The following is a 25,434-nucleotide window of genomic DNA, read 5'->3' as shown; positions in this document are numbered from 1 at the left end:
CCTGTAAACTATGGACTGATGATGGCAGAGTACCCAGGGTCCATCATGAAAAGAGGAACACTGAAGTCATACTGCCAGGGTCAGAAGCTTTGGTTCTGATGGTTAATTCTGTAATCCTATTGGTCCTCTTACAAGTATGAGTATATTGTGAGGAGTCACTCAGAGAATTACTTTCCAGATACAAAATGGCACAAGTGCTCCAGGTGGTTGGTGCTGGTCCTGTTCATACCTGGCCAGCCCCTTGCTGATTATAGCTGGCTGCCAGTGCAAAAGAGCAGGAGAAAGAAACAAAGAGAAATTTCTTTACTTGCTGGCTGGATCACAGACATGTCTACTGTCTTCTTTAATAATGTGAAGTTTTAGAATTTGGTTGACATACTTGACTGCCTTCTTCTTTCCCTCTTTTTACTTTGCAGTATTTCTGTCCTAATTCTTATTGCAATATACCTTACCAAAGCTGATTTTTCTCTAGGAATCATTCAGCAAATTTCATTAATATTGTACATATCCCCCCAACTACTTCAGCAATTAGACAAACCGATTAGGGTGAAGCAAACTCTCATGGTGAAAATAGAATCTCCTTAAATTTCAAATTGATATCATAAGTTAGTCTTAAGATTTAGCCTACTATTATTGCTAGGTGATAGAATCAGGTGATTTTTATTATAATGTTTATATCCCTATTTCTTTTCAAAATGTTTTATAGTTTGATCATAAAATACTTTTATTAGAAAAAATAAAAGTTATTTCAGAAGGTTTAATCTGAGTAAAAACTATTTCCATATACTTTAGAAACATCTTTTTCTATGTAAGCTGCTGATACACTAATTAGAATTTTTAAAAACCTATTCATTAAAGTTTGTCCCTCAAAGACTTCTACTCAACAATACTTTGTTAGCCTAGCTCAAATTGTTGTTATCTTTTATCTTTGGAAAGCTTAAGAATGTTGCTGAGGCTGGGTGTGGTGGCTTACACCTGTAATCCCAGCACTTTGGGAGGCCTAGGTGGGCAGATCACCTGAGGTGAGGAGTTCGAGACCAGCCTGGCCAACATGACAAAATTCCATCTGTATTAAAAATAGAAAAATTAGTCGGATGTGATGGCAGGCTCCTGTAGTCCCAGCTACTTGGGAGGCTGAGGCAGGAGAATCGCTTGAACCTGGGAGGTGGAGGTTGCCAGTGAGCCAAGATTGTGCCACTGTACTCCAGCCTGGGTGACAGAGCGAGACTCTGTCTAAAAGAGAAGGATGTCACTTGAAAAACAGGAAAAAGGAAACAAGTAAAAATCATTCATAGTCAATTTTTTAAAAACACATAAAATAAAAAGTGAAATATCTTCCACCCCAATTTTCCTACACATAAACAGCTTTAGCTAAAAAGGCACTTTTTGTAAGTAAAAGGAGAATTGTAATTTCCACTTAATCACATAAAAATATATCATGCACATGTGTGCTAAGCAGTACATACACAGGTACCACATACTTTTTAATGGCCATCTGTATCTTGATTTATTTAGTGAGTTTTCCCAATGCTGAACAATAACTTGTCTCCAACTTCTTACTATTGCAAATATGGCTTCAATAAACAACCTTGTACATGTGTTTTAATATATGCTCTTACTTCTGCAAAGTTCTTAAGGGTGGTATTCCTCAATTAAGAGACTAGAAATGTTGAATCTTAATACATGCTATTGAATCAGCCTCTTAATAGGGTCAATGAATTACACTCTCATAGTGCATGAGTATCCACTTACCCAAATCCTTCATTGCACTTAACAATATCAATTTTCAAAATTGTTTCTATGAACTTGAAAAACAGTTTTCAAAACTGTTTCCATGGACTTGAAAAACTGTTTTCATTTATAGGCCCCGAGCATCTTGTCATGTATTTCTTTGGCTATCTGTGAAACTTCTGTAAATGCATTTCATACCCACCGTCTATTTTCCCATTGACTGTCTTTCTCTTGTTGTTCCCTCTTACATGCTCACTGCTCAGTCCTCCCATCAATGCGAGTGGAAATCACTCCACAATGCCCAGTGCCAAGTTTGCCCTTAGTTTAAGGGGAGAGCAACATCTAAAGACATGCCAGTTTTATCAATTAATTTAAGCTTTTACTGTTTTCATGCCCTAGAATGCAGGAACAAAAGACATCTATCAGCAAGTCTAAAGCTCTAACAGTGCTCCACAAAGTTCAATTATAAAGAGAGACGGTTTATTTTAGAAAGCATCACATCACCGCATATGGAGCCATTAAGTTATTTTCTTCACTTGAATATTTTCACGTGTACACACAGCAGTAAAATCACAGCACACCTCAGCACACTCTGAGGAGCCTTAAAGAGACAGAGCCAAAGACGCTCATAAGAAATTTTAAAAGTAATTAATTCTCTCATTAGTCCATATAAAAATACCTGGATGTTAAGAAAAGCTGAAATAAAATGCACCAAAAAATAACAAGAGTTTGGTTTGAATGGTGAGTTTTAGAAATGAGTATTTTTTTGTCTTTTTCTTTAAACTCCCTAAATGATATTTTAATTTCATTTTTTAAAAGTAAATTTTCATTCTGAAATTAGGGGTGATGATTGCACAACTGTGTGAATATACTGGAACACATGGAATTGCATACTTTTAAAAGATGAATTTTATGGTATGTGCATTATGTTTCAATAAAGCTGTTTCACTTTTGAAAGTGAATTTTAAAATTTAAAATACTACACTGTGCAGGCAGAGGGTGTAGGGGAACTCTCTATGCTTTCTACTTAATTTTGCTGTTAGCCTAAAACTGCTCTAAAAAATAAAGTCTATTAAAAAATACTACAGTGTATTCTTTGTTAATTTCTCAGTAGTTTTATATTAAAACTTCTGGAAGGTAGTAGAATATATAAAAGCTATAGCAGGACAAGCCTCTTTCCAATTTCTTGTTCTTGGCAATATCTGATGAGCATACAGTTGAAAGTGGCTTCTTAAAGCATCAGTGAAATGAGTGTTGCATATTTAAAAACTTCTGGGTGACTCATATCCTCTGTGTAGAGTGATCAATGCTCGCATTATGCTTATTAGAACTAACTATTCATATTGAGAGAGAAAGTATAGTTACAGATGTTCATTCTTTTTCTTTCTAATCTGACTCAGGTTCTGGGTTCCCAAATGATGATTAGTGAAGATTTCATTGTGTTGAACTGTTTCATATAAAAAAATGAGGTTCTAGTTTAATTAGCCCCAGAGGATAAATTAATTCCATTTATCAACAGCATAGTGTAATGAATGAGAGCTCTCTGGGGACTGGCTATTCTATTAGAACTTTCTATTTGAATGCTAAGTCACAAAGAAAGGGAGAACTTACAACAAATATTGTATCTGGGATGCTCAAAGAGAAGCCAGTGTGATCACCAACATAAAGGTGAAACTGTTTTGCTATAATGAATTTGGTAAAAAATAATAAGACTTCTGAATGTTTGAAGTTTCTACTTTTCGAAAAGAAATATAAAAATGAAATCCATTTTTATTCCCAAAATATATGGGAACAAAAGAATATTTCTATGTTATCGTCTAGTCTATGGATAGAGACACTATTCCAAGCTTGGGATCCTAAAAAGTCAGAAGTTTAACTTGCAGTGATGTGAAATCTGCCGTTGGAAGCTCAAAGAAGAGAAAATGTCTTTCTGGAAGGGAACTTGACAAATTCTTAGGGAGTGAGATATAAAGCACACCAATATTGGTTAGATTTCAAACTAAAAGCATAAAGAAATATTAGGTTCTCTCTCTTTTTTTTTCGAGATGGAGTTTCGCTCTGTTGCCCAGGCTGGACTGCAGTGGCACGATCTTGGCTCACTGCAGCCTCTGACTGCCAGGTTCAAGCAATTCTCCTGCCTCAGCCTCTCAAGTAGCTGGGATTACAGGCGTGTGCCACAACATCCAGCTAATTTTTGTATTTTTAGTAGAGATGGGGTTTCACCATGTTGGTCAGGCTGGTCTCAAACTCCTGACTTTGTGATTCACCCGCCTCGGCCTCCCAAAGTGCTGGGATTACAGGCGTGAGCCACTGCGCCCGGGCAGGTTCTCTTTAAGCCTGTTACTCACCCCCAAATTAACTTGCTGATAAAAGCATGAGAAAGATGCTATTAGAGTGAAAATATCTATATAACCAAACATTTGGGGAAAAAAAAAAAAAAAAAGCTAGTGGCCTGCTTTATAGAATATTTGCCACAACATTTCAGCACTTCTACTTTCAGTTTGCTACTCTGATAGTATTTTTGTGGGCAACATCTCATTTAAGTGGCTTTTTTTTCCCTGATCATCCTTCCACGGCAGTGTAACTCAGGAGGAACACCTGTGACACACATGTATCAGGCAAGCCCACTCCTAAAGAACTCGTGGGCTTGCCTACTATATATGCATCAAGCTGTCAGGGTTGACTGCACCCAAAATGACACTCCATTCCAGAGGAGGTGAAAAGGAGCCCACCAAAACATAAACAAAAACCCAGTAGCTGGTTAAAAAAAAGTAAGGAAGTAAATAATGAATGAAAAACAGGAAACTGACTACTGAACACTAAATAATCTATGGCTCCTCAGATTTTATGAAATCTGAATCATGAGTCACCAAAACAAAAACTAGTCCCCTAACGTTAATACTTTGTTCTTATTTTAAAATATATTATTTCTTCTACACCATTTATTTTCCCCTTCAACTTTAAGAGCACAAATTTTTATTGTCTTTTTTTTACTTTCAGTTGACATGAGAAGGGACACATTTTCTCTTTTCATCTTACAGACAATAAAGGGACACAGCCATGACTCTAAGAAAAACGGTACTTGTGAAATAACATAGAGCAAAGTACCTGGCACACAGTAGATAATCAAACTCTCATGTATAGAGAATAAGAGCTCTTCTCTGGAAGGTTTTATGCTTCCACTTCTTCACAGGTACTAAGTAGTCCAGTGCATACTTTCTAATTGTTTTGTTTCCTCCTATTAATATTTCCACACTAAACACGAGCCTCCGCCCTACTCCAGGACCAGATGGGTAGAATATCTTGCTGTATTATACAAGAGTAGGAATGAGACTATTACGGGTCTGCTTCTTCACTGATTAATGCTAGAGCCAACTTCTAATGTCAAAGACCTATGATAACACAAATTCCCTCAGGACAAAGTGTCCCTCCCTCTCTTCTTTTTGAAGTTCATAGTCAACGGGCTGCACATTTTCTTATATTTCAAAGAAATGATAGCTTAAGATGTATAGTGGATGTACCGCCATTTTATATGTATGTTTTTGATTCCCAAAAATGGAATCTGGTTTATTTGGGATGTAAATAAGAGATCAACTCCTTTACGCTCCTAAATACCAACAAGTAACTGTGGAACTGTGCAGATGAATCACACAGCAAAGTAAATTAGTGATTTCTAATGAGGAAAGATAAGAAATAATATAGTCGAAGAAGTCATAGAATCAAGAAAAATAAAATACATTTCTTAAATTAAAAAAAAAAATCACCCAGCCGGGCGCGGTGGCTCACGCCTGTAATCCCAGCACTTTGCGAGGCCGCTGCAGGCGGATCACAAGGTCAGGAGATCAAGACCATTCTGGCTAACACGGTGAAACCTCATCTCTACTAAAAATACAAAAAACTAGCCCGGCGAGGTAGCCGGCGCCTGTAGTCCCAGCTGCTGGGGAGGCTGAGGCAGGAGAATGGCGTAAACCCGGAAGGCGGAGCTTACAGTGAGCGCAGATCGTGCCACTGCACTCCAGCCTGGGCGACAGAGTGAGACTCCGTCTCAAACAAAAAAAAAAAAAAAAAAAAAAAAAGAAATCACCCTGCACAACAAGGAAATAGACAGGTCTAATAGACGTTGTAGCCTCCCTAGAGATGTGGTAAAAGCCTCATTATCTGAGTCACAGAAAATTATGCTGGGCCAGGCTTTCACAAACACACTGTAAAGTCATATATTGGCCAGAGGAAGTGTGTTGGTGATGTGGGGGAAAGAGGGAGGGAAGAAAGAGAAGTTTAGTGTTAGCATGTTGCAGAATGTCTAGCTCTCCTGTTCCTAACTTTGATTTCTACTTTACTAAAGAGAAAAGTGTGTAACATCTAAGTAAGCTATTTTCAACCTACTATTTTTTTTTAAAGGGAGAGACACTCTGCTCTAAATTAACTAAAACAAGGCAAAAAATACCCCACAGAGGAAATTAACTGGCAAAAATGATTTAGCTACATTTATTTTTTTTTTCTCTGCCAAGAAAGTGTGATAAATCCAATCATCGACAGTTTCCCTGTAAGTTATTGGAAGGAATTTTGCAAGAAAAAAATAAAATGGGAATATAAAATCAAAATGTTCTGATCACTACTAAAAAAACAGATATATTTTAGGACTCTTTCAATGTAATATATTCTGATAATACTTATTTATCTGGTATTAATTGAAGGATGATGCTGACTAAATCCCCTATCCCTATCAGTATCAACATTTTTGAAAATTAAAGCATTTTGGATGGAAATTTTTCTATAGTAGATTATATACTGAATGGAATACTGGATGTTTCAGGGCCATTGCTATTAAGCTTTGATGCAATAAAATGATGTCTTGAGGAGAAACTGAAATAAATATACAAGTCTGTCCCTCTCAATGGCCCTGTATTTTAAAGTATTTTGGTGCCTATTTTAAAGTAAGTTTTCTGCCTCTTCCTTTCACATTTCAAGTGCCTGATTAGTTTGGTGAGTCTGATTTTCGTAATTGCTTCTCCTTTCTAATTTATTGCTTCTTGTGCTTATGAGATAGAAAATTAGATAATCAAGCATGGTAGAATTATATGTAAAGACAGAGTCACTAGATGCTGAACAAGAGCCTAAAAGGAGTTCCGTGCAGAGGACGGATGGCATCTGTTTAAGCTGCTTAGCTTCTGTTTTTGCTTATATCTGGGAGCTTTGATGTGTCCTAGACAGATGAGGTTATTGTACAATTTATCTATTGGTAAATCCAGGTATTTTTGTACACTAAAAGGAATATAGAATAGAGGGCTTCTGTCTCATTAATTTGCAACTCAGAGTCACTGCTTTGTACCATACCTGAAATATCAGCACTCACAGCCTCATTACGGACATTCTTTGTAAGTTTAATTTCCTCCATGGCCATGACTTTGTTAAACGTCACTGAAATAAAAAGTACAGCATGCAAATCTATGAGCACAGAACTTATGAAATTGGCAGGGGGAGTGTCCCACCATTATCAATTCTGCCCTGTGTCCTCCATTTCTGTGAAAGAAAGTACATTACCTTTCATCATGTTCATCACATAATATGCAAAAAAAATGGAAGAGATGGAGGAAAGAGAGTGATACCTGTAATAAAACACTGACATTATTATTGCTTTTCACACTCTGTAAAAACTGTACATTCACTGAATTACAGTCTCCATCAAATTCCTGACCCTTATCCTGATGGAGAAATTTATTGTATTCCTCCTACCTGAAAAAGAAAGGTAGGGTTATTTCAGGGACACTTTCCTTTTTAGTATTAACAGAGGCAATGTTTATACTGAATGAAACTACTTAATCCCTAAACTATGTGTAAGAAAAATATATCCTGCCAAATTTACAACCCTCTCACATTGCATCTATTCTATTTCAAAATGATCTCTAATACTCAAATATTTGTATTCTGTTATTACAGTATAATTTCTCATCATATTCTTAGGATAAGAGAACAAGTTGATAAAACAGGATAATAATAATGTTTTCTATTTTTCCTTCATTATTTTCCCAATAACTCAAAAGTTTTCACAGACACTTATTCTTATAGAAGATGTTTATTAGGAAAATATATCCTGGATTCACGACCAAAGGCAAAAATAATTTCTGAAACATTTACATTTATATAAGGTCAATTTTTGTCCTCCTGTATTTTCAGTTATGAAACATTTCCATTTTTAAGTTTTGTTTCCTTAGAAAAATTAAATTCCATGTGCTTTTCTAGCATATGCCCATAGGTTTCTTTAAGACCCACCTTCCTACTTGATATGAGTAATCACCTAAATTGTTTTAATACCTTCATGTCATTTTTTTTTTTTTAGCCTTTCTTATACTTTTTCTAGGACTAACCACATTTTTGAAGCATTCATTTCTCTGCATTTCCATAAACTTTAAACTTCTGACTTTTGGAATTTGTGTAGCTTTTACAGCTATTTCTTACAATATCTTGCCATGAAGTGTTGATGCATCTTTTCCCTGCATATTTATTTATAGCCATGTTCTGACTGCCCTCCCCTCTAAGCCTGGAAACTCCCATATTCTGGAACGCTGGTTGTTTGTATTAAGCAAGCCATGTGTCCTCCTACTTGCACATCACAGTATAAAGTATTTCCTCAAACTCAAAATATCATTTTATTGACCTCTTCCATCCCAAAGTCTTAATCTTTTAAAGGACTCACATTATCCATGAAGAATCTCAAGTAGAAAAGATCTAACTCAATACTTTCTATTAACATTACAAAAGTGTCTCACTTTTAAAAGTCCTAAATGTATTACTTCTATCCCTCTCTTAATATTACTGAATTTATTGCTGCGACAACACAGTCTCCGCATAAATGTAATGTCTCCATTTGAAGTTGGCCAGATCTATCCCAGAGGTTCAAACTACTGGAGAGGGTCAATCTGCTTCCAGAGAACTATATGTCCCATGTGTCTCCATCCATTTGGGCTGCTATAACAAAATGCCACAAATTGGGTAGCTTATGAACAACAGAAATGTATGTATTTCTCACTGTTTTGGAGGCTGGAAATTCCAAGGCTCCAGAAGATTCGGTGTCTGGTAAGGTCCAATTTCCAGTTCTTAGATGGTGCCTTCTCGCTGTGTCTTCATGTGGCAGAAGGTATGAGGGAACTCTCTTGGGTCTCCTTCATAAAAACATTAATCCCATCTATAAGGTCTCTGCCTCATGACCTAATCACCCCCAAAAGGCTGTACATCCTATCACCTTGAGGGTTAGCATCTTAACATATGAATTTTAGGGGGTGATGCAAACATTCAGATCATATTCCTTATTCAATTTTTATTCCTTTTATGTATCTCTTAGCTACTTCCTTGGCTTAATTGCTCCTTGTTGCTCACTTTAAATCCCATCACCCTAGATAATTGGGTATTTTGAAGCTTCACTACTTTTGTTTTTACCACTGTCATATTACTGTGAATGGCACATTATTGCTTTTGAATGAAATTTCCTGGGCCTGGCTTACAAATGCCCTCTGTTGGATTGGTCTGAAATCAGTTACACGTTTTCTTTTATAGAATCTTTTGCCACTGTATACCGCAAAGCCTTGCCTGTGACTTTGTCCTTTACAATGGACCCATCTAATAATGGAATATTAGTAAAGAGATAGGAAAATATATCAATATAGTTCACTATGTAAAAGAATGTATTCCTAATCATTTTATACCTACCTATGCTGACTTTTATAGTGCTCTTATTGTATTTTTCCATTTAATCCAAGTCATCATCTACTCACTGAGTGCCCACAAAGCCCACAATATCAAACTAGACAAACAGAGGATAGAAAAAGAAGTCATAGTCTGTACTCAGTGATTTTACAACCTCAACAAAAGCAGGATGGAGGATGATCCAGCATTGGAATATAAAAAAACAGAAACTCTTCTTCCTGATCTTCTAAATAAAACATAGTAGCCTATCAGCATTCTTTGACTGAGTATACACCAATTTGGCTATTTGTGAGTCTCTGAGATTGATTATGTGTGTGACACTGGGTATACAACAAGTAGCAATTTGCAATTTTGTTGAAGAATGATTCTCATAACTTAATATCAACATCTGAATCTCAATATACTTTTGTTATTCTCTACTCATACTGCATATGTTTTTTTGGGGAAAATTATATGCTGGAGTGAAATGAACAATTTGGGAAGGAAGAAAATCTCTAGACATGTCCTCTGAAAATCTCAACAGTCTGCTGTATACCATACTTTTTATTTTTCTTTTCTCATACACCCTTTCTTTTGCCAATTTCTTTTAAATAGTCTCCCCCAAATGAATCAATGCTATGATAACAAACTTTGATCATTTTACATGGTGTATCCTGGGGCTGGTGATACGGTCTGGCTCTGTGCCCCCCACCACAAATCTCACCTTGAATTGTAATAATCCCCACGTGTCATGCCACGGACCCGGTGGGAGGTAACTGAATCATGGGGCCAGGTTTTTCCCATGCTGTTCTCATTGACAATGAATAAGTCTCACGAGAACTGATGGTTTTATACAGGGGAGTGACCCTGCACACTCTCTCTTGCCTGTTGCCATGTGAAACATCCCTTTGCTCTTCCTTTGTCTTCCACCATGATTGTGAGGCCTCCCCATTCAAGTGGAACTGTAAGTCCATTACACCACTTTTTCTTTATAAATTACCCAGTTTTGGGTATGTCTTTATTAGGAGCATGAGAATGGACTAATCGGCTGGGCACTCAAAGATGAATCAGACACTGCCCCTGCCATGGAGGAACTCATAGTCTTGTGTTAAGTGTTGTCTGTGTGGGGTGAAGAGAAGCTAATATTAATCAGTCTTATCCCATTCCATTTAATTTCAGATATCGTGAATCTATGTGGAATTTCAAAGCTCTTTCATGCCTGTGTTTTGCAAGGAAAAGTTCACTTTTTTTCAGATCAGGAAAAGGTCTTCTCATTCTACTCATTCTACTTAAAATCCAGGATCTTCCTTTGAGTACTTTGTTTCTTCTGCATGGGACAATGCTTGTGTTTTTTTGTTTTGTTTTTGTTTTTCCCAAAGCTTATTTTAAAACAAAATTTTCATGATATGATACATGTTAGACTTTAATCCTTCCTCTAACTCTTGGTCTGAGTTCTTTTCAACTCTCATTTCATTTCTCTACTGTTTCTCATCATGAACCTCTTCCCACAAGTCTTCACATCAGATTTCACATTTGTATCACATGCCCTACTTAGTGACTACAGGATTAGATATATGTTGCTGAAATCTATTGGGCACTGGGCATGACATAGTTAAAAGTTAAAATTCCCAGCACAGTATACCTTCTTTTTTTTTTTTTTTTTTTTTTTTTTTGAGATGGAGTCTTGCTCTGATGCCACTCAGGCTGGAGTGCAGTGGCGTGTGATCTTGGCTCACTACAACCTCTGCCTCCCAGGTCCAAACAACTCTTCCACCTCAGCCTCCCTAGCAGGTGGGATTACAGGCATGCGCCACCACGCCTAGCTAATTTTTGTATTTTTAGGAAAGACGGGGTCTTGCCACGTTGGCCAGGCTGGTCTCAAACTCCTGACCACAGTGATCCGCCCGCCTCGCCCTCCCAAAGTGCTGGGATTACAGGCATGAGCCACTGCGCCTGGCCAGTATACCTTCTTGAATAAAGAGTAAACTTATCACAAAATGATGAGTTTGTTCTTAGTTCAATGTACAGTAGGTTCATATTTATATACAGTTTAAAAGGTCTTGACTTTGACAGAAAATACTTCTTCTGGGCAGTTCTAGCACACAATTTGTCTGATGTATTGTGAAAACAAGAGCTCTACATCTGGGACTGAGAGAAGGGAGTTTTAGCAGATTTATGTACAAGAAAGCCTTTACTAGTCTTTATTTTGTTATCACTGCCAAGGTTACTATAAAAAGAGTTCACAGTTTATCCATGGCTGTGTATCACAGATGTTCATTTGTTTTGTTCCACAACTCAGAATTCACTTTCCCTTAGAAATAATGTTGTACATGGTGGTTGGGCGTTCCACACAGGTCTCAGATTGGAGGCAAACGCCCTGATTGCAGGCAGTGCTGCTGCAGAACACATGTCCTGGGGCGGGTAGAATAATGACTCTCCAAAGACGTCCACTTTCCAATTCCCAGAACTGTGAACAGGGGATCAGATGTGCTGAAGTTCAGGATGTTGCAGTGGGAAGATGAGCCTGGATTATCTGGGTGAGCCCAGTGTATTCACAAGGGTCTTTATAAGAGGGAGACAGAAATGTCAGAATCACAGGAGAGGATGTGATGGTAGAAGCAGAGGTCACAGAGAGAGAGAGGGAGGGAGAGAGGGAGGAACAAAGGAAGGGAGGGAGAGAGGAAGACTGGAAGATGCTTTGTGGCTGTTTTTGAAGAATGAGGAGGGGGCCACAAGCCAAGGAAGGCAGGTGACCGAAAGGGATTCTCCCCTAGAGTCTCCAGAAGGAGCCAGGCCTGCTGACTCATTTGAGACTTCTGATCTCTAGAACTACAATTTGTGTTAAGTCACTGCGTTTATGGTACTTTGTTACAGTGCCAATAGAAAATGAATACACATTCTAGGAAAATTATCAAGGTTTCTCTGGTCAAATGACTGTGGGATACATTATTCACTTAATCTCCTCAATGTCTAAAATTTGAGAAGTCCTGTGATACGGTTTGGCTGTGTCCCCATGAAAACCTCATCTTGAATTGTAATCCATGTATGTAGCGAGAGATCTGGTAGGTGATTGGATCATGGGGGTGGTTCCCCCATGCTGTTCTCAGGATAGTGTGCTTATTTATTTTTTATAGCCCTCACAGAGCACCTCTGCTAGAGCAATGTGGAAGGGAAATGTAGGGTTGGACTCCCTCCACACAGAATCCCCACTGGGGCACTGCCTAGTGGAGCTGTGAGGAGAGGTCCACTGTCCTCCGGATCCCAGAATGGTAGATTCACAGACAGCTTGCACCATGTGCCTGGAAAAGCTGCAGACGCTCAATGCCAGCCCGTGAAAGCAGCTAGAAAGGGGCTGTACCCTGCAAAGTCACAGGGACAGAGCTGACCAAGGCCATAGAAACCCACCTCTTATATCAGCATGACCTAAATGTGAGAACAGACTAATACATCCTGCAATAAAAAATCCTATTTAACTTTGTTTAATTCAGAATCTCCCAAAGTATGAAATACTTTTTAAATATTCCTTAGAATTACTGTTCTGTGGAACCTACTTTGGGAAATAATGTTTAAGGAATTATGCTATGGATAATGCCAGTGGGAAGACAGGCAGACATTCTTGCATACATTTATCTAGGCTGAAATCCCAATCACTGAAGTCACTGAGTTACAGCTGAGTGTCCATTATGGTTTTGTTGTTTTTTTTGTTTGTTTGTTTGTTTGTTTGTTTGTTTTTTGACAGTGTCTTACCCCCATTGCCTAGGCTAGAGTGTAATGGCATTATCTTGGCTCACTGCAACCTCTGCCTCCCAAGTTCAAGCAATTCTCATGCCTCAGCCTCCTGAGTAACTGGGACTACAGGAGCATGCCACCACACCTGGCTAATTTTTGTATTTTTAGTAGACATGGGGTTTCACCATGTTGGTAAGGCTGGTCTTGAACTCTTTAAATGATGCACATCCTTAGGTGATCCACCCGCCTCGGCCTCCTGAAGTACTGGGATTACAGGCGTGAGCCACCACACCTAGCCCATTATGGTTTAACATTGAGATAGGTATTCGGATGAGGGTGGAGGAAATGAGATATAAAGAAATGAAGGAAAATAGCACTGACTCCGAGGAGATGGTCACTTAGTAGAGGATAGGACATATTTACCAAAAATTATAAGCCAAGTGGAAAATGTTAACCTCTCTGTGTGTGTGTGTGTGTGTGTGTGTCTGTGTGTGTGTGTGAGAGAGAGAGAGAGAGAGAGGAGAAGGGGGGAGAGAGAGAGACAGACAGAGAGAGAGGTTAGACAGATATAAATGAGCTGCTGTAGGAGTCTGGAGGGAAAAAATAAAACACTCACTTCTGGGAAGGGGAGGTGTCAGAGAATAAACTGGGTTGGTGTTGAATTTATCCTTTAAGGACAGCTAAGCTATTGACCAGAAGAGATGCAGAAGAGAAGATGGGCATTTGGAATTGGCAGCATCAGGGTGAGCAATCTCATCTATCGCAGGCCCTCCCCAACTCAAGCACTAAGTAGTTCCTAGATGGGCCAAGCATGTCAAGCCTTGGTAAACCACGTCCTTGTCTCCTAATTCTTAACTTGTGTATTATTAGACCAATAATAAGAATTATTAGAAATTGGGGTTCCAGTTCTATAAAACACCAAAATTTACCATAAAGAAATGAAAATAAAATGATACAGATTTTAAAAAATACATAAACATATCCAAGTCCTTAATATAAAATTTAAGTTCTCTTTTAAATGCTCCTTTTGGGGGATGTTTTTCTGCATGGAATGAACTTTCTGAGGCTTCTTAAAATATGTGCCCAGTGAAGTTTAGACTAAGGGTGCTTTTTCCTTTTCCTGGTAAATCGTCCGGTCATAGGATAGCCTTCTTCATTGTTCCTTGCTTGGACTCTGAACTGCAGTTCAGAATTAGTCATTTATTTCAAGAAGCTTAATACTTATTCTGTGTGCATGTATGTAAACAATAGATTATGCTTTAACAGTAAACACTAGTGGAGCACACTTTCCGTGCTGACTTTAGCTTTCTGTTTGGTGTCAATTTTTGGTCTCCGTGGGAGCAGAAACTGTCTTGCTGTTTGTTCTTCGTGAGCCTAGAGTCCGGAGCAGTGACTTATCCATGGCAGGCATTCAGCGTGTGTCTGTTGAAATGATGAAAGGATCATGGGAATGAAATCTTGGCTTCACTTGGGCCAATTTAGAAGAAAAAAAATTATTTATTTTAATAAGGAAAAAGATTAAAATGGGCATTGTAAATAGGGGTAATAAATTCAATAGCTTTTGTTTGTTTGTTTGGTTGGTTGGTTGGTTGGGGGTATTTTTTGACTTCATCCCCGAGATTTACTAACATGATTGTTTGCTAGAAGAAAAGCCTGTACTGTCTGTAGGCTTGATCCAAAGCTGTGGTGAATCAAACATTCATTTTTCTAAAGTTACATAAACGAAAGAAAGGACAGGATTTAGAGGATCCAAGGGCCTCTCCTAAGAAACATGTTCATGTAAGTGTGACCTGTGGAGATTGTGTGTGTCTGGCAAACACCTTCTCATCTTTCAAGACAGCTCAAATGACACCTCTGGGAGGCCCCTGTGGCCGTTGTTTACGCTGCCCTTTGTGTTCCCTAGCACTCTGTACAAAACTCTCTCAAATATCACTAATCACACTTTACCCAGTTATCTGTTTACATATCTGAATTCAATTTGATAAAGTTCAATTCCTATTGCAATGCACTAAGTATTTGCTAGGGCAATGCTAGATTCAAAGGTTCAATGGCAAATTCAGAGGCTCTGGGTTTTTTTGTTTGTTTATTTTTGTTTTTGTTTTCTTGATAGGGTCTTGTTCTGTTGCCCAGGCTGGAGTGCAGTGGCATGATCATGGCTCACTGCAGGCTCAACCCTCTAAGCTCAAGCCATCCTCCCACTCCAGTCTCCCTGTGAGTAGCTGGGACTGTAGGGGTGCGCCATCATGCCTGGCTAATTTTCTAAAAATTTGTGGTTAGAGATGAGGTCTCACTATGTTGCTCAGGCTAGTCTTGAACTCCTGGGCTCATGCAATCTTCCCATGATGGCCTCCCAAAGTGCTGGGATTACAAGCATGGGCCACTGTGCCTGGCACCCTGGCTTTTAGAAGCTACTTCCTATCATGGAGGACAGACAAGATACAACTACTTACAGTTCTCTGTTAAGAGCAGGAGAACCTGAGGCAACGGAGATGTGACAGGAAGGAGGAAGTGACCATGAACTCCTGAACAGTATGATTACTTCATATCCTCACCTCTCAGCACAATGTCTGGCATGTAAAAAGTTCCGTGCATGTTAATGGAGGGAGTGAAGACGAAAGGAATCAACAAAACGCTCCTACCCCATCCTCATCTCTCTGCTATTGCTTGTCAAACTAGTTACTCTAAAGTTGCTGTTTTCAAGCTCCTGGAACAGATATCTTAAAGCACAGAGTTGATGATTCAGTCCTCCCTAGCATATAGTACAGTATACAATAATCATATTTGATGGAGACAAGTCATCGTTTGTCCTGTGTTTAACTGTGGTTCCATGGCACCTGTTCATAACACTACACTCCCAGGAAGTCTACAGAAAAGAGACTTGCAGAGAGGTTGCATTTGCTGAACCACTAGCACTACACCAACCTAATTCTTAAGTTCTGTATTATGAGACCAAGAGCTCTTCTACCATCACAAAAGTATTTAACTAGAATTTCGGTCCCCTCAGAACCTCGTTTGCCATCCAGTTTCCCATTTCTCTGCCAGCTTCATCTGTGCAACTCATCTTGGGTTACGTCTGGCAGATGGAGAGAGGAATCTTATTTCAAGCCTCTGCTGTATGCATCCCAGAGCCCTCCCGGAGCAGCCTTTATTTCACCAAGGACAGAAGAAAGGAGGGATGGGTGTGATCAGCCTTCCCAAGAGATGACAGTGTAAAGTATTCTTCAAATTTTCATCTTCAATGGCTAGTATCGTTTAACTCCCTTGGGAGAGACTGCTTTGTTGCCTAGGCTAGCAATATAATCTCTAGCTATCCCAATGCCAAAATATCAATTACAGGTTCATCTGGATGATGGGATAAACTGGAGTTCAGACCACTAGAACAATGACATAAGTCAGGGGTAGGGAGAGAGGGTGCCCGGGGGATTGAGCCCCATGATGGAAGTGAAATAAGGTAAAGTCAAATTTTCCATATCCTTGCAGATTAAGTAGCTAAATTCTAAACTGCTACCCGTCTCATGAAGAGAAGCCTACCAGCAACTAAAGTGAAGCAGGTGTTCTGAAGGGGTTTTCTTTTTGGAGGTCCTAATTAGAAAGATATTAATATTCCCATAGCACCCCAGCTCTCCCAGCATAATGACAGGAGAAGATTGAAAAAAATAAATGATTGGTAATAACAATGAAACATTTTACCAGTCACAAAACATCACAGATTGTACAATTTCATTTATATAAAATATCTAGAAAAGATAAATTCATAGAGACAGAAAGATTGGTGGTTGCCAGTGGCTGATGGGAGGGGGAAATGGGGAGTAACTGCTTAATGGGTACAGTGTTTTATTCTGGGGTGATGAAAATGTTTTGGAAAGAGATGGAGGTGATGGTTGCAAAACAGTGTGAATATACAAAATGCCACTAAATTGTTCACTTTAAAATGTTTAATTTCATGCAATGTGAATTTCACCTGAATATTTTAAAAAGTGTTATAATTAAAGGACTAATTATTTCTCATTGCTCAACAATCTACCACTATTGGGGAAAAAGGAGGATCCTGTTTCCATTCCATAGTGATAAGAGGGATTAAATAAGTCTTTAAATTCTAGTATCAGTCATCTTCAGGACTTTCCTGTGAAAAGCCGAGTACTTACCGGAATGTTGGTAGCAGAGAAGTAATTCAAACCAATGATCCCAGATTTGCCTGGCCCATGTAGTCTAACTTCACAATCAACAGCTGCAGTAGTAGCAAGAGCAGCAACTATTTATCTGCAGCTACAAAGTGCCAGCTAGATAACCAAAAGGCAATCGAGGAGACCTGTGTTAACTAGACTCTAGAACCCCAACCAGACCTGTGTGACGGAGGTATGTCCCAGGAGTGGCATTTGGTGGCGGTGACATCAGACAAAGACTAAGGGTTGTTTTAATTCACTAGAAGAATATGATGACCTTGCCATTTCCACACACTTCCAGAACAAAGAAAATAAATGTTGGCCAGGTGTGGCTCACGCCTATAAACCCAGCACTTTGGGAGGCTGAGGTAAGTGGATCACCTGAGGCCAGGAATTTGAGACCAATGTGGCCAACATGATGAAACCCCATCTCTACTAAAAATACAAAAATTAACTGGGCATGGTGGCACATGCCTGTAGTCCCAGCTACTCAGGAGGCTGAGGCACGAGAATCACTTGAACCTGGGAGGTGGAGGTTGCAGTGAGCTGAGATCGCGCCATTACACTCCAGCCTGGGCAACAGAGAGGACTCTGTCTTGGGGGAAAAAGAAAAAAGAAAGAAATGTTAACAGAGAGCAGGAGGATCTTTAGAGGAGAGGCAGCTTTTTTCCCCCTTCTTTTTACTAAGATGAAGATCCAAAGCAATCTGCTGTTAAGTGCAAAGAAAAGCCCAAAAGCTTAGAGAGAATAAAAACACATTTAGAACAGAGGTTAAAAAAAAGGAGCTTGAAAGGAAACTACAAGCCCATGTAAACAAAAACATGGCTGAATGCAAACTGAGGAAAAGCAGATGGGGGCTGCCCAGTCTCACCTGACAACTTCTCCTTTCACCCCAACATGGCACAGTCAGAGCCATGGACAAACAGGCCCCCGAAGCCCTCACAATCAACCTCCGAACCACTCACCTTGCCTCATGCTCTACTTCATGATAAACCTTGAATCTTCCCAGTTTGAGGTCAGGCATGGTTTTCCTACTATGGCTTTGTCTCACCTCCCAGACTTAACACAACACTTAGCTTTGAGCACTTGCTTTCTTTGACCAGGATTTAGACATTTCTCTAGCATGACCGACAGTGGTCGCTTCTTCTACCTTCAGCCTAACCCAGGATGTCCCTCTACACCATGTGCCTGTGCAGGCATGGAAACGTGCTCAGCTCTGTTTTGGTGTAGCTTTCCTTCTCTCGGGTGCAGCCCTCAAGACCATGCCTAAAATAAGGCTCTGGAGTTGACTGCAGTGATGCGGCTGCAGGCCAAGGAACACAAATGGCTAGACGGCTGCATGTTAGGAGGGAATCTTTAAACGTAATGAAAAGCCAAAATATATTCAAGGCTTTCAAAATCCCCTAATTCTTTTCATTTTATTTTTTGAGACGGAGTTTTGCTCTTGTCGCCCAGACTGGAGTGCAACAGCGCAATCTTGGCTCACCGCAACCTCCGCCTCCTGGGTTCAAGCAATTCTTCTGCCTCAGCCTCCCAAGTAGCTGGGAATACAGGCATGTGCCACCACGCCCAACTAATTTTTATATGTTTAGTACAGACGGGGTTTCTCCATGTTGATCAGGCTGGTCTCGAACTCCTGACCTCAGGTGATCCGCCCTCCTTGGCCTCCCAAAGTGCTGAGATTACAGGTGTGAGCCACCGTGCCCGGCCAAAATCCCCAATTCCATTGCAAGAAACCAACAGACTCAGGGAATCATACACACACACACACACACACACACACACACACACACTTTTTTTTTCTATGTTGTATGAGAAAAAAATCATTTAATTCTGTCACAAAATATTCTACATATGTTTTTAAAATTACAGTATTACTTCCCTGGAAAACTTCCTAAAAGAGGAAAAAAGCATCTGTTTCCTATGTCTGTCATGCTAGAAGGAGGAGTGGCTTCTGATAGGAAAGCTAAGGTAGAATATCAATTGTGAGCTCTTTTGGAGTTAAGCAATTTGGACAGGGACTGCAACATCGTATATGTGCAATCCCTACCCTGGATCAGGGCAGTGCCTTGTCAGCTCCAGCCTGATATCATGGCCCTAGTAGCATATAAGCGGCATGGAGAAATCACACCGATGATCCTCCCACCTCAGCCTCCTGAGTGGCTGGGATTGCAGGTACCATCACCATGCCTGGCCTAGACCTGGCTGGGTTTTTTGTTTCTTTGTTGTTGCTGTGTGTTTTGTTGCTGTTCTGCTTTTTTTGTTTGTTCGTTTTTGAGACAAACTGGGTCTCACTCTGTCACCCAGGCAGAGTGAGAGGTACAGTGGTAAAATCTCAGCTCACTGCAGCTTCAACCTCCCCGGCTTCAGTGATCCTCCCACCTCAGCCTCTCGGGTAGCTGGCATCACAGGCACACACCACCATGCCCAGCTAATTTTTTGTGATTTTTGTAGAGACAGGATTTTGCCATGTGGCCCAGGCTGGTTTCGAACTCTTCGGCTCAAGTGATTCACCTGCCTCAGCCTCCCAAAGTGCTGGGATTACAGGTGTGAGCCATCGCGTCGAGCCGACCTGGCTGTTTTGATTACTGACTCTGATCTTGAGCAAGTTATCTGAGTTTGCTGAGCCTGTTTCTCCACTTGTGAGATGGGAATAGTAGTATCTATTACTTATTATTTAAGGTAGTTGTGATGGTTTGAATTGTATCCCCCAAAAAGTAAGCTGAAGTCCTGACCCCGCAGTACCACTGACTTTGAACTTATTTGGAAGCAGGGTTGTTGCAGATGTAATTAGTTTAAGATGAGGTCACATTGAAGTAGGGTGGGTCCTTGGTCCAATGTATCTAGTGTCCTTATAAGAAGAGGAAAGACAGCCATGTGAAGACACAGACACACAGTGAGAATGCCAGGTGACGACAAAGGCAGAGACTGAAGCGATGCCGCCGCGGCCCAGGAACGCCGAAGGTTGCCGACAACCACCAGAAGCCAGGAAGAGCCAAGGAAGGTTTCCCTCCGACGTGTCTCACAGGGAGCATGGCCCTAACTTGATTTTGAACTTCTAGCCTACAGACCTGTGAAACAATACACTTCTGTTGTTTTAAGCTCTGTTTGCCTAATTTCTTATGGCACTCCTAGTACATTAATATGGTGCTAGAGGCCTAATGTATGTATTTTGTGTGTGTGTTGGGTGGAGGGTGTAAGTGTACTTTAACTGTAGAGGAAACAGAACAAATCAAGTAGATAGGAAGAAAACAAAGCAACCTATCTTATGCATCTAAACCAAAAGTGTCCTCATTTCCTGTGGATCTGACCTTCCCAGTCACTCTGCTCCAGCACTGGCTCCTGGCTGTGGCTAGAACACCCCAGCTGCATTCCCTCCTTAGGGTCTTTGCACCCACTGCTTCCTCTACTTGGAACAGGCCCAGAGCCAACTCTTGACTTCCTGCCTTTCCTCAATGAGGCCCATTCTGCAATTTGCACTCCCAGCCCACTAAGAAACCTCCCTTGCTCTACTTTACTTTTTCTTTTCTCCATGTTCTCAGTGGATTCTAATATCCTAGTAACGTGTTTATTATGTGCAGTATTTATCATCTTTACTCATGCTAGAACATGAAGCTCCATGCACTGATGTGAACAAACTTCCAAAATAGTACCTAGTTCACTGTAGGTGCTTAAGAAAAAATTTTCTAAAAATCCATCATGCATTTTCAAATGACCACTTTAATTATTACAGAAGCTGTATGTGTTCACTGTAAAACATTAGAAAAAAATTAAAAGCTTCAAACTCCCACCATCTAATAAAACCTCTTAAATTACAAGAAATCAGACTGACTTTTATCTTCTTTAAGTTACTCCCTAAGGGGTGCTGTCAATCCAAGAGAAATCTCATGGTAGAGGTAACACTCATCTTACAAAGCTTGGTATGTGAATTTAATGAAATAAAGTAACCAAATACTCAATACAATGCTTATCATAGCAACTAAGACAACTAATGAGTAGTTTTTATTAACAGGTAGTTATCATAATAGGTCATTGTTGATAGGTAGTTGTTATTTTATTTCCTTTGATCTTATATTTAACTTCCATCCCTTGCCACAACTTACAAAAATTAAGTGGCAGATATCTGCAGCCAAAAGAATGATATGATGCCATTTATTTATTTATTTATTTAGAGACAGAGTCTTGCACTGTCACCCAGGCTGGAGTACAGTGGCGAGATCTCGGCTCACTGCAACCTCTGCCTCCCAGGTTCAAGCGATTCTCCTGCCTCAGCTTCCCGAGTAGCTGGGATTACAGGCACCTGCTACCACACCCAGCTAAGTTTTTGTATTTTTAGTAGAGATGGGGTTTCACCATGTTGGCCAGCCTGGTCTTGAACTCCTGACCTTGTGATTTGCTCACCTTGGCCTCCCAAAGTGCTGAGATTACAGACGTGAGCCAACACGCCCGGCTGATATGATGTTATTTTTACACGGGAGGCAGATGAGGAATGCCTCCCACTCCCAGCACTCAGAAGACAAAGTTCCCCAAACTCACAGGACCAAGCTCTGTGACTCAAAAGCAACATGAGACGCAAGGCCATTACCATAGAATTTTCTAATAGCAACAAAACAATGAACAATGATAACCCTTTTTTTTTTTTTTTTTGAGATGGAGTCTCGCTCTATTGCCCAGGCTGGAGTGCAGTGGCACAAACTTGGCTCACTGCAACTTCTGCCTCCTAAGTTCGAGCGATTCTCCTGCCTCAGCCTCCTGAGTAGCTGGGACTACAGGTGCCCACTATCACGCCTGATTGACTTTTGTATTTTTAGTAGAGATGGGTTTTAGCATGTCAGCCAGGCTGGTCTTGAACTCCTGACCTCAAGTGATCCGCCTGCCTCGGCCTCCCAAAGTGCTGGGATTACAGGTCTGAGCCACTGTACCTGGCTGATAACCACATTTTTGTATTACATGTCCTCTCCCATTTACAAAACCTTTTCCCATGAAACTTTATTTTATAGATGAAATAACTGGGGTTCAGAGAATTTAAGTCACTTGTCCAAGTTGACTCAGCTGGGAAGTAGAAGAGTTGGGAATGCAATTTAGGATTAGAAGATCACTGATGGCAAGGATCACTTGTCCTGATATTCAGTAAAATACATACTATTTCTAGAATACCACTTACAACAAATGAAACATTCCTTAACATTTTTTCCATAAGTTACTTCCCTCTCCATACTCTACGTAAAAGACTTACCTGTCTTAATAGCCACAGGTCCTTTTCTTGTTGGATGATTCTCCACCAAAATTTTCTCCTTGCAAAAGGAAAAATTCACCTTCAGCCGTAAATGTCAGGAAATGGGGTACATTGCTGAGAAAGCCTGGGAATCACTGCTCTTGTAAGCTGTTGAGAAAAAAACAAAACATCAAGAACTTTATGTCTTCAATCCTCTCTTGGGAAGCCTTTAAAACGAATCTCTTTTCCAATCCTCGGCAGAAGTTTGTACAAAAGAGGTTTCTTCCCCCTCCATGAGGCTTCCAATTAGGTTTAGTAATACTCGATTTGCACTGTTTAGCCAAAATTTACTATAGAGCTTTAAAAGCATTTATTATTAACTGTTCCCCCTTTTGAGAGGACTAAAAGAATCACACCCCTGAATACTGAGACTTCCGCATGCTTACATATAGGGTTCTCACATTTATTATTCAGCTAGTTTAGCTAAAATTCAAGAAGCGAGAAGACACAAATCCAATTTAGTAGACAAGTGAAGGCAGTAATCATTAGGTTGTTTCCTAGTGAAGGCACCTTTTTACTCTAATACAAATCACAGAGTTAACTAGGTTAATGAACTCCCTGTGGGTAGCCAGTGAAACAATACCTTCTAAAGCTGCCTGAATGAAAACCAGGATGTAATGAATGTAGATTTTAGCTGGAACGGAGGTAGAAAATGTCCAAGAAACAACCTCAGATTAACACAGGCCCTTTGCAAAGCCCTGTGAAACAAGACAACATTCTGGGGCAACAATACAGGAAGAAGTCACTCCAAATCTCAGGATGGACATAAGTGTCAGGCCCTGATGGGGGTTGGCTTGTATGGGTTTAAAGAAGAATTCTCAGTTCTGGCTCTGAGGGACTAGCTTCCAGCAGACCAATTTCTCATTGAGTACAACTAGAACAGTTGGACAAAAGTTATTTTTAAAACTTGTTTAAAGGCTTAGAGGACCACCAAGGCAGCCAGGACATGAGAGGCCATGATCTTAAGGGAGAAGAGAAATAAAATTGAAGCAAGTTAGACATTTTGTACTTTTCCTTTTGAGACACCTACTGGTTTTTTAGGAAGCGCAGGGCAAAACTACTGAGAAAGCTAGCAGAAAGTGGATATTTGGAGGAACATAAAGTGAGTGGAACTTTTGCCCAACTTACAGGCTGAGGAGATCTCAGACAGAAGGGAAATGCAAAGAAATGAGCTCAACATTTTGCCTCTGTTAAACTCTGTAATAACTATGAAACATTTTTCAGAAGTGGTTGTATCATTTTACACTCCCATCAGTAATATATGAGAGTTCTAGTTTACACAATCTCATCAACATTTTCTTACAGAACTAGAAAAACAAGAACAAACCAAACCCAAAATTAGTAGATGGAGACAAATAATAAAGATCAGAGTATAAATAAATAAGATTGAGACAATAAACCACCAAAGATTAACGAAATTAAAAGTTGGCTTTTTAAAAAGATAAACAAAATTGACAAACCTTTACCCAAGCTAAGAAACAAAGAGAGAAGACTCAAATAAATAAAATCAGAGACAGAAAAGAAGGCATTACAACTGGTACCATGGAATAAAAAGGCTCATTAGAGACTATTATGAACAACTGTACAACAATAAATTGGAAAACCTAGATGAAATGGTTGCTCTCCTACATCCATGCAACCTACCAAGATTGAACAAATAGAGAACATGGACAAATAAAAAGTAACACAATTGAAGTAGCAATAAAAAGTCTCTCATTAGAGAAAGCCCAGAACCTGATGACTTCACTGAATTCTACCAAGCATTTAAAGAAAAACTAATACTAATCCTACTCAAACTGTTCCAACAAATTGGAAAGAAGGAAATACTTCCACACTTATTCTACAAGGTCCTCATTACCCTCATACGAAAACCAAAGACAAACAGAGATGCAAAAATCCTCAACAAAATACCATCAAACTGCAGTCAACATCACATTGAAATGATCATTTACCATGATCAGGTGGGATTCACCCCAGGGATGCAAAAATGGTTCAACATATGCAAATCAATACATCACATTAATAGAATAAAAGACAAAAACCATATGATGGTTTCAACAGATGCCTCCCGAAAAGCATTCAATGAAATTCAACATCCCTTTATGATAAAAATCGTCAAGAAACTGGGCATAAAAGGAACATGCCTCAATAAAAGCCATGTGTGTATGACAAACCCAAACCAAAAGATAGCATCACACTGAACCGGGGAAACTGAAAGCCTTTCCTTTAAGCTCTGGAACAAGACAAGGATGCCCAGTTTCACCACTTTTATTCAACATAGTACTGGAAGTCCTAGATAGAGCAATTAGACAAGAGAAGGAAATAAAGGGCATCCAAATTGAAAAGAAAGAAGTCAAATTGTACTTGTTTGCAGATGACATTATCTTATATTTAGAAAAACTTAAAGGCTCTATAAAAAACCAAAACTGTTAGAACTGATAAATTCAGTAAGGTTGCAGAATACAAAATTAACATACAAAAATCAGTAGTACTTCTATATGCCAACAGCCAACAATCTGGAAAAGAAATCTAGAAAGTAATCTCGTTTACAAAACCTACAAAAAGAACACCTAGGAATAAATTTAACCAAAGAATTAAAAGATCTCTACAATGAAAACTATAAAACACTAATGAAAGAAATTGGGCTGGGCGCGGTGGCTCGCACCTGTAATCCCAGCATTTTGGGAAGCCGAGGCGGGCAGATCACGAGGTCAGGAGATCAAGACCATCCTGGCTAACATGGTGAAACCCCATCTCTACTAAAAATACAAAAACAAAAAAATTAGCCTGGTGTGGTAGTGGGTGCCTGTAGTCCCAGCTACTTGGGAGGCTGAGGTGGGAGAACGGCGCGAACCT

The 25,434-nt window shown here is 39.7% G+C and overlaps 1 protein-coding gene across 3 annotated transcripts in view; it reads right to left on the bottom strand.

Moving 5' to 3' along the window:
- Positions 1 to 25,434, bottom strand: part of CRACD (capping protein inhibiting regulator of actin dynamics) — a 279,136-nt gene that overhangs the window by 125,575 nt on the left and 128,127 nt on the right. Inside the window, exon 2 of one of the 3 annotated variants that reach the window (XM_050791867.1) lies at positions 22,540 to 22,686. The gene's annotated coding sequence lies outside the window, so the exon portion shown is untranslated. Of the gene's footprint in view, positions 1 to 22,539; positions 22,863 to 25,434 lie in introns of those variants that run through there. The other 2 variants (XM_050791865.1, XM_050791869.1) reach the window with 2 other exon arrangements.

This window comes from Macaca thibetana, chromosome 5, assembly GCF_024542745.1.
Source record: "Macaca thibetana thibetana isolate TM-01 chromosome 5, ASM2454274v1, whole genome shotgun sequence".
Classification (NCBI taxonomy): domain Eukaryota; kingdom Metazoa; phylum Chordata; class Mammalia; order Primates; family Cercopithecidae; genus Macaca; species Macaca thibetana.
Note: the sequence above shows the minus strand (reverse complement) of the source record. Positions and strands in the feature narration are given on the sequence as shown.